The sequence below is a fragment of the Colobus angolensis genome, unplaced genomic scaffold, assembly GCF_000951035.1.
Source record: "Colobus angolensis palliatus isolate OR3802 unplaced genomic scaffold, Cang.pa_1.0 Scaffold29, whole genome shotgun sequence".
NCBI lineage: Eukaryota > Metazoa > Chordata > Mammalia > Primates > Cercopithecidae > Colobus > Colobus angolensis.
In genome coordinates, this window is record NW_012116154.1 from 11556086 (window position 1) to 11564004 (window position 7919).

The following is a 7919-nucleotide window of genomic DNA, read 5'->3' on the forward strand; positions in this document are numbered from 1 at the left end:
AAAAAAAAAAAAAAAAAAAAAAAAAAAAAAAAAAAAAAAACAGTGGCCTAAGACAGCGTGCCAAAAGAGCCCGAGTGAGGGGGGCATATGAGTGGGGGATAGGAAGTAGCTATGATGAGAGCAAGGGCCACCACAAAACTACATTTGAAGCATCTGCTAGTGTCACATTTGCTAGCATTCAATGATTAAAACAAGCACCATGTTAAACCCAAAGTCAAAGTGATGAGGATATATACTCTGTCTACTCCACCGGAAGTCACATAGCAAAAAGTATGTAGAAGATTATTACCCAGACTAATAAATTTGAAAAAAACAGTCATTCTTCTTCATCCATCCATACTAGTAAACTCATTTTTTATTAATATTTTAATTTATGAATATTTACAGACTATATTATATACTTTTTTTTTTTGAGATGGAGCCTTGCTCTGTAACCCAGGATGGGGTGCAATGGCATGATCTCAGCTCACTTCAACTGTCGTCTCCCAGGTTCAAGCAATTCTCCTCCCTCAGCCTCCTTAGTAGCTGGAATTACAGGCACGCACCACCATGCCCAGCTAATTTTTTACAATTTTAGTAAAGATGGGGTTTCACCGTGTTCGTCAGGCTGGTCTTAAACTCCAGGCCTCATGATCCACCCGCCTCAGCCTCTCAAAGTGTTGGAATTATAGGTGTGAGGCACTGGGCCCAGCCAATATATTATATACTTTTATGGATACATGTATGATGCTCGTCAAATCTTAAGTTGTAAGTATAGGATCTCAGTATCCCCCATTGTATATGTCCAATGTACAGACAATTCACAGTTTGTACTCTGAGGCTTTGGTTAGTTTTATATCCAGTTTCATGGGAAACACATTTTTTTGCCCTTATTATTCAATTTTTTAATAATTTCTTATGAATTATAAAAGTGGAATGAAAGTTTCTTTACTTTGCCATATTTTACCTAAATTTTATTTATTTTTAAACCATATTACCCACATAAAGTACATTAAACCCTTGGTTGTGTTACCAGAGCAAAATATTTCACAGTTTTAGGCTCTGCCACAACAAACGAGGCCTCTTTATCTATCTTTTTGGCCTTTTTTAAAAAAAGCATTTTCTAATTACCTGCTGTATTTATTTCACCGGATTCCTCCTTAGGGATTTTTTTCTACTTACTATACTTCATTTAATTAGTATACTGATACTACTACTTACACTGAGATTTGACTCACATACTCAATGACAGAAAAGAAAAAAAAAGTTTATAGCTACTACCAAGGGCATTAACAGTACCTTTTAGTGTGTCTGTAGTGTGTCTGTGGCTGTATCTATAGAGTTTCAAACAAGGCTGCATAACAGTAAATGTGGATTTTGTGAGTGTGTTAACTAGTTCTTAGTGGTTTCCATGAGTTATTGAATTGCACTAGTGCTATTGAAACATAATGAACCTGTAATCAAGAAACATAAATTAGCCTATGGATACTGACAAATAATTAACCTATGACTTTGGCAATTCACTTTAACCTGTGTTTTACTTTTTTTTTTTTTTCACATGTCAAATGAGCATTCTGGATTCTATGTAAGATCTATCTATAATAATCTGATGGACATTTTTGTGCCAACTTAAAATAATTTAAAATAATAAATAAAATAATACCTAGAGGCATGGTCTCTACTCATGAGTTTATATTCTACATGGTAAAAAAAAATGTAAAGTTTGGGAAAAATTTTCAGTGAGATGAAATAATGTAATTAATCAGGAATATTAAGGGTCTTACAATTGAATCAATAATACCAGTGATTTTAATACAATGCTTGAGAATTGTTTTTGAATGTCTTATAATAATCATATTAGAGGAACTAATAATGTTTTGCAAACATTATTATGGTAAAATAAACAGATAATATGTATAGCAAAACTAGAACTAATTATCTAGAAACTTCTACCAAAAAATCAACACAAGAATTTTGGAATAAAAGGGCCATATACATTCCTTCTAAACTAGAGCATTATTTTTAAAAGCTGAAGCTATGGTTTACCTTAATTGCTTGATTCTGTCAAATTGGTAAAAGTCACTTGATAAGCAATGAAAAATTATGTGCCTAGATAAACACTATAGAGACAGTTGAGCAGACATACGCATTTTATAAATCTTTTTAGAAGCCTTGAGTAAAGAAATATATCTTTCGAATTCCTATGTTCCTAAAGATTTGTCATACAGGAGACATAGAGACATGCTGATATGTTCAGTGGTTCTATTGAAAGGTAGGGCCCTAAGTATTCAGCACTATCCATTTCCTAACACTCTGCACAGAAAACTGACATCGCTACACATGAATCAGGAGATGATTCTAAGCGCATTCTTACATTAATAAAAGAAAATCTGAAGGACTACTGCAAGAGCAAATTATTAATCACATTCTTGAGCCAAAATAATTTATGATCATAACAACATATCAGCAATGCCTGCCACCAAGAAGCTGCTGGGCCACAAACATTTTAGGAGTTTGTAAAAGAGGGCCAAAATTAAAAATAAATAAAAATAAAATTAAGCAAACATTTTATGATTTTTGAAAAAGAAACAGTTTTGAGTATTCCAGAGTTAACACACCAGTTAATAAGGAACTATAATTTATAGTAATGCTGTATTAAAATGCTGATGTTACTAAGAAGAAAAGACTATTTAAGGAAGAGTGACATCAGCAACATTATGGTATAGAAATTTTCTACCATGGTCTTTCCACAGGAGCACTAATTTTGACCACCATCTGCTAATGAAAGTACCTTTCTGGGAGTCCAAGAGTACAGAAGAGAAGGTCTAGCACAGCTTTGGAGCAAAATCTCTGAGAATAAACGCATTGAAAAGGTTAGGAACAACAGTTTCATTTAAGCCATATCATCCCTCCCCGAGGCAGTGCAGCTCAGTACCAAAAGAGACTGAGATCCCTTTAGCCCTCAGTTTCTCTACAGAAGAAAGTGAGAATGTAGTAGGTGAGTGTCTGAATTCTTACTCTGTTCAGGTTACTGCCCGAGAGGCTCACTTACTTTTCACACCACCCAGATTACTGAGGTAATCAGTATGGATGAGTCACTGAGAGAAGCTGGGAACAGGGGAGAGAGGTGGGATTCACAGCAAGCAAAACTCAAAACTCAAAAAATAGCCACAATTCCTATTACCTCTAGTCAGACATCAGGATGCCTATGAGTCACTTAGGATACAACTGTGAACTTCTCCAAGTGACCCACAGGTACCCCCCAGTACTGAGAAAACAAATGGGAAGTTTTCAGCCCTTGTCCTGCCTTTGCAGGATAACAACAACAAAAAAGACATATGATCCTAAGTATGTTCTCCCTCAAGAGGGAACAGAGGTATGGAACAGGTGTATTTATATAAAAGGTTCAAGAGAGCCTCAGAATACCTAGCTAGGCTTACTGGTGAAGGTGCTTCTTTCCCAAATCCAGTCACAAAGGACAGGAGATAGTAATTGCTTCTTAAAATGTGAAGATTGAAATGAAAGGCTTCAAGGAACATTGAAACTCAAAGAAACATGATACCTCCAAAATAACACCATAATTTTCCAGTAACTGGCCCCATAAATAGGTATTTATGAAGTACCAGACAAATAATTCAAAAAAAACAAAAACAAAAACGAAAACCTCAGAGTGCTAAAAAGAACATAGAGGGAAAACTCAATGAAATCAGAAAAAAATCGTGGAGAAAAATGTTCAACAAAGACAAAAATTATATAAAAAAGAAACAAACAGAAATTCCAGAACTGAAGCCTATAATGAATTAAATGAAAAATTCAATGGAGATAATCAGCAAATGATTTCATCAAGCAGAAAAAATAATCCAGGAACTTGAAGACAGATAACTTGAAATCATCCAATCAAATGAGAAAAAGAAAACAAACAGAAATGAAGAAAGACCACCAAGTTTATGTGAAAATATCAACAGAATTAATACAAAAATTATGAGATTTTCAGATAAAGAAAAGGTAAAGGGTAAAAAAGCTTATTTAAAGAAATATGACTGAAAAATTCTCGAATATGAAAAGAGATACAGATTTCAAGTATATGACGCCCAAATACTCCCAAACAGGCACAACACAGAGCACTTCACTGAGACACATTATAATCAAACTGTCAAAAATCAAAGACAAAGAGAATTTTGAAAGCAGCATGAGAAAAGAGACTGGTCACATCCAAGTGAATTCTTATAAGACTACTAGTGGATGTCTCACCATAAACCTGGTGAACCAGGACAGATTTGGATGATACATTCAAAATACTAAATGAAAGAAAACAAAAACAACAGCAACAAAAAAATTGTCAATCAATAATAATTTACCTGGTAAAGCTGTACATCAGAAATAAATAAGAAAAATTATCCCAAATGAAAAAAAGCTGAGGCAATTCATTACTACTAGACCTGCCTTATAAGAAACACTAAAGAAAGTTATTTAATCTGAAATATAATCATACTAATTAGTAACACAAATTCAAATGAAAGTATAAAACTCACTGGTAAATGCAAGTATATAGACAAATTTAGAATTCTTTAACACTATAATTATGGTGTGTAAATTACTTTTAACTCTAGTAAAAGGTTAAAATTAAAAAGTATTTAAAATAATAATAGCTATAATAACTTGCTCATATATATTTAAAACAATGTAAATTGTGACATCAAAAACTTAAAGTGGGGGAAATGAAAGTGTAGAATTTTTAATGTGATAGAAATTAAATTGTTACCACTTTAAAATAGATTATTAGAACTATATGCTATTTTATATGAGCCTCATGGTAATCACAAAGCAAAAAATCTTAGCAGATACACAAAAATAAAGAGATAAGAATTAAAGCATACTACTACCAAAAAAATCAATGAGTCATTGAATCTAAAAGAAACAGTGATAGAGGGACTAAGGAATTTAGAAAATACAAAGATGCACTGAACAATGAGATCACTTGGACTCGGGAAGGGGAACATCACACTCTGGGGCCTATCATGGGGAGGGGGGAGGGGGGAGGGATTGCATTGGGAGTTATACCTGATATAAATGACGAATTGATGGGTGCTGACGAGTTGATGGGTGCAGCACACCAACATGGCACAAGTATACATATGTAACAAACCTGGACGTTATGCACATGTACCCTAGAACTTAAAGTACAATAATAATAAAAAAAAGAAAATACAAAGATGCATCAAAACTGGAAAACAATTGTTAAGATGGAAATAGTAAGTCCTTACCTACCAATAATTACTTTAAAATGTAAATGGATTAGAATTTCAGTCAAAAAATACAGAGTGACTGAATAGATTTAAAACCCAAAGCAAGACCCAAGTATGCATTGCCCATAAAAGACTCACTTCAGCTTCAAGGACATACACAGGTTAAATGTAAAGAGATGGAAAAAAATGGTATTCCATGCAAATGGAAATAGACAATGATCAGGGGTAGCTATAATTATTTTAAACAATATAGACTTTATGTCAAAAGCTATCACAAGAAGTAAAGAAGGTCATTGTATATATAGAAATTTGAAATCCGGAGGCTATAACAGTTGTAAATATATCAATGTATTGGAATACACACAGCATTGGAGCACTAAAATATAAAGAAAATATTAACCAATTGAAGGCAGAAATAGACAGAAATACAATAATAGTATGATAATTTAATGCCCCATTCTCAATAATGGATAAAATATCCAGACAGAAAATCAATAAGAAAACTTCTTGAATTTATACTTTAAGCGAAAAGGATCTAACAGATATATGCAGAACATGTCATCTCACAACAGCAGAATAACATATAACAAATAAAAGCTAAAAATCACTGATCGTTAGAGAAATGCAAATTAAAATTATAATGAGCTGCCATCTCACACCATTCAGAATGGTTATTACTAAAGTCAAAAATAGCAGATGCTGGTGAGGTTATAGAGAAAAAGGAATGCCTATACACTGTTGATGGTAGTGTAAATTAGTTCAACTGTTATGTGAGACAGTATGATTTAAAGATTCAAAGATTTAAAGATAGAAATACTATTTGATTCCATTATGGGGTATATACCCAAAGAAATATAAATCATTCTACCATAAAGACATATGCACACAAATGTTCATTGCAGCGCTCTTCACAATATCAAAGACATGTTCATCAATGATAGACTGAATAAATGTCATCAGTGATAGACAGAATAAAGAAAATGTGATACACATACACCATGAAATCTATGCAGCCATAAAAAAGAATAAGATCATATGTGTGTTGGCCCCATAAATGTCTGCTTTCCAGAAGAGTCAGCTCATGTTCTTTGCCCAGTTTTAATGGGGTGGTTTGTTTTTTCTTTACATTTGTTTAAGTATGTTGTATATTCTGGATATTAGACCTTCTTCACACAGATAGATTGGAAAAATTTTCTCCCATTCTGTAAGTTGTCTGTTCACTCTAATGATAAAAAGCTCAATATCACTGATCATTAGGGAAATGCAAATGGAAACCACAATGAGATACCATCTCACATTAGTTGGAATGATGATTATTAAAAAGTCAAGAAACAACAGATGCTGACAAGGCTGAAGAGAAATAGGAACACTTTTACATCGTTGGTGGGCACGCAAATTAGTTTAACCATTGTGGAAGACAGTGTGATAATCCCTCAAAGACCTAGAACCAGAAATACTATTTGACCCAGCAATCCCATAGCTGGGTATACACCCAAATGAATATAAATCATTCTATTATAAAGATACATGCATGCCTGTGTTCATTGCAGCACTATTCACAAAGACATAGAATCAAAGAATCAACCTAACTATCCATTAATGATAGACTGGTTAAAGAAAATGAGGTCCATATACACTGTGGAATACTATGCAACCATAAAAAGGAACAAGATCATGTTCTTTGCAGGAACATGGATGAAGCTGGAAGCCATAATCCTCAGCAAATCAATGCGGGAACAGAAAACCAATCACCACATATTCTCACTTATAAGTGGGAGCTGAACAATGTGAACACATAGATACAGGGAGGGGAACAACACACACTGGGGTTTGTTGGGGGGTGGGGTGAGGGAGAGCGTCAGGAAAAAACTGCTAATGCATGCTGGGCTTAATACATACGTGATGGGTTGAGGGGTACAGCAAATCACCATGGCACACGTTTACTTATGTAACAAACCTGCACACCCTGGAATTTAAAATTAAATTAAAATTCAAAAAGAATGAGATCATGCCCTTTTCAGGGAAATGGATGGAGCTGGAGGTCATTAACCTTAGCACATTAACACAGGAACAGAAAACCAAACATCGCATGTTCTCACTCATAAGTGGGAGATAAATGATGAGAACACATGACATGAAGAGGGGCGCAGCACACACTGGGGCCTTTTTGAGTGGATGGAGCTGGGGTGGAGTAAGGGATTGGGAAAAATAATGGGCGCTACTAGGGTTAATACCTGGGTTATGAAATAATCTGTACAACAAACCCCCATGACACAAGTTCACCTATGTAAAAAATCTGCATTTGTACCCCTGAACTTAAAATAAAATTTAAAAAGAACCATATTTTATTTTTAAAAAGAACCACATTTTCTTTTTAAAAAGAGGCTATTTAGGAAAACATGGTCACTGTAGTCATATATTTGAGGAGCTAAAGCCCACTCACTGCAAATATAAAAATCTTTGAAAAATAAGAAAATTCTGTTTCTCATGTGTCCAAAATCATCACATATTTTTATATAAGGAGAATTCAGGTGATATAACCAGGAATAATGAATAAAAGAAAATGAAGAGGCCAGGTGTGGTGACTCACGCTGGTAATCCCAGGACTTTGGGAGGCTGAGGTGGGTGAATCACGAGGTCAGGAGTTCGAGACCAGCCTGAACAAACATGGTGAAAACCTGTCTCTACTGAAAA